The sequence below is a fragment of the Kryptolebias marmoratus genome, linkage group LG2, assembly GCF_001649575.2.
Source record: "Kryptolebias marmoratus isolate JLee-2015 linkage group LG2, ASM164957v2, whole genome shotgun sequence".
Classification (NCBI taxonomy): domain Eukaryota; kingdom Metazoa; phylum Chordata; class Actinopteri; order Cyprinodontiformes; family Rivulidae; genus Kryptolebias; species Kryptolebias marmoratus.
In genome coordinates, this window is record NC_051431.1 from 35,488,414 (window position 1) to 35,491,034 (window position 2,621).

Sequence of the window (2,621 nt, forward strand, 5' to 3'; positions counted from 1 at the left end):
TCTTTTATTGGTTTAAAATAAAATAAGAAAAATCTAGTTATTTCCATGCAGTGTCCAGAAAGAGGTGTTGTTCAGCTTGTAGGGCAGCACAACTGCTTCCACCCACCTCCATCATCATCATCATATGAAATAACTTTGTCACAACAAAAAATAATGGCTGGTAAAATATTTGAGTGGCTGGTAAAAAAATTTGAAAAAAATTTTCAATTTCCACCCCTGGCTACAATGAAAAAGGTTTATTAAGCAGCAAATGGAATAAAAGTTCAGGATTCGGCTTGTCACTTGCAGATCTGCAGTGCTGGGAGGTGGGCCGGGAGACAGCAGCTACGGTGACGTCAGAGAGGGTGAGTGAGAGCACAAGGAAGCAGCCTGATCCTGCAGAGCAGGAGTGAGGGAGCTGAGGGTTCTCTTAGCATTCCTTTTCAGTCTGTGTGCTATTGACGTGAAACTGTCACAAGGGAGCAGACTATGGGCATAAAATGTGGTCAAAATAACGATAAAGCTGACAAGAACAGGGAAAGAACGTATATAAACTGGCAGGGAGGCAGAGACTGGGGAGAGCTTATGAAGTGCCAAACACAGGTGAAAACAGAGATTATTAGTCTAGGTGCAGGTGAGCAGAATGAAACAATAAGAACCAGGAGACATGGCAGGAAAAATATAAAATAAAACCAGGCATTGCATAAATGAAAACATGATTCATTACAATACCTCCTCCTCAAGGTCCAGCTCCAGACAGACCACCAGGTTGGTCAGAATGAGCACGATGAAAGTCCCTAATGAGGGATGGATGCAAAATGTACCAGGTTGGCACCCAAGAGCGTTTCTCCGGGCTGTAACCCTCCCAATCATACAGATAGTGCAAGGTCTTTTCTTTGTAAGGAATTGGGTATTTTTGAATTATTTTTTGAGTTCTTCTGTATTGGGTTTTACTATTTTCTCTTGTGTATATAGTCTTATTGTTCTCATTTAGTTCATTTTGTGTGTTTAGTATTGTGAATTATTGTGTAGTTTTGCTCCCTGCACCCTCTGTGTCCCCTGTCATTGTTCACATATCCTCAGCTCAGTACTTATCAGCCTGCCACACCAATCTGCACCTGTCACTAGTTTTTAATCAGTCACCTGTACCCACTCCACCAATCACTCTCTGTCCTTATAACCAGTTCCTCAGCCCAGGGCCATTGAGGACACCGAGGTCCAGACCTCAGTATTTTTCTGCGGTGTGTATATAATAAAAAAAAATTAATCAAAACATTGCTTTTGAACGGCGTGGTTCTCTGCGTAGCTCCACCAGTTTACTGTAGGAGGCGCTGCAATTGTGTGCAGCTGCAGCCAAACTCAATGTCTACGAAGAAGAGCGCAGCTTTACGTACCTTACTGCTAAAATAAAGACAAGAAGAAGAAGAGCGCCACTTACGCTGAAACACAACCGAGGTAACTTGCTAAAAATATTCTCCTTCAATTCCACGAAGCTGAAGTTGGTTTCCGATTGCAGCTTCCGATTCGGAAAATGGCTAAAGGGCGATTCCACCTAATTTTTCACTACCTTCAGCATCTTTAATCTACTCTAGTTTAAAAAACTACAACACCAAGACACTTCAAATCTGAACCAAATTCTTCTGCACTGACTGCAGAACATTTAAAACCAAGTGTGTGATCTGTGAAACCTTAATCTTGTCGGGAGTCTGGAATGTTCTGTTTGTTTCATGCTATTTTCAGTAGATGACGCTGGTCCTCCAGGCGGTTGCTGCAGCAGGTGTTCCACATCAAGAGCTCGTTTGGGAGGGTTTAAAGAAGCCTCTTCTCAACACCTCCCTGTCAGTGTTAATGTGTGTGGTACGGTTGTTACCTATCTGACCAGGAGTAGAACCCAGACTTGCTCATGAGTTCATGCTTCATCCAAGCTATAGTTTGTGTACCTTGTCTTTGCTTCGTTCATGTGTTCATGCTTCGTTCCAGGCGCGTGCTGGGTGTCAAGTGTATTACCTGGTTGGAGTCCCCAGTCACAGTTCCTGTTCAAGGATTCTTACCTCGCTGGTGAAGACCATACTGGATCGCTCACACCGAACCCTGCTCACCCTCCGCCGCCACCTGGAAGCCACGCCACTATGGACAACCTCGAACATCAGAACATAATCTCCGGACTATGTCACCCCTTCAAGCCGGGCTCATTCACTCACCAGCAGGGGCGGCTACAGATATTTTTTTCTGCAGGTGCTAGGGGGGGTGCTAAGCATTTTATTGAGGGTGCTAATGAAGGATTATTTGTTCTTACAGTTCTCAACACACACAGACGTAAGCACAAACATATATAATCATATATATATGGTATATAAATGAAGAACAGAATGAAATATACATATGTATCTGTGATAGGCCTATATCTCTACCTAAACCTCTATCACAGAAATAAAGAAGCTTCCCACAACATGAACATGTAGCAGTGCACTGATCTCACCTAAGTAAAGGACCCAAATGTGATTCTGCGCCTCTCATTAGGCACAATAAATTGCTGAGTAATTTCTCTCCTATTTAGTTTGTCCAATTTATCTTTGTGACACACAGCAACACTGTTGAGCCGAGACTGTGTCATTGTGTTGTGAAGCCAGGTTTTTAACCTC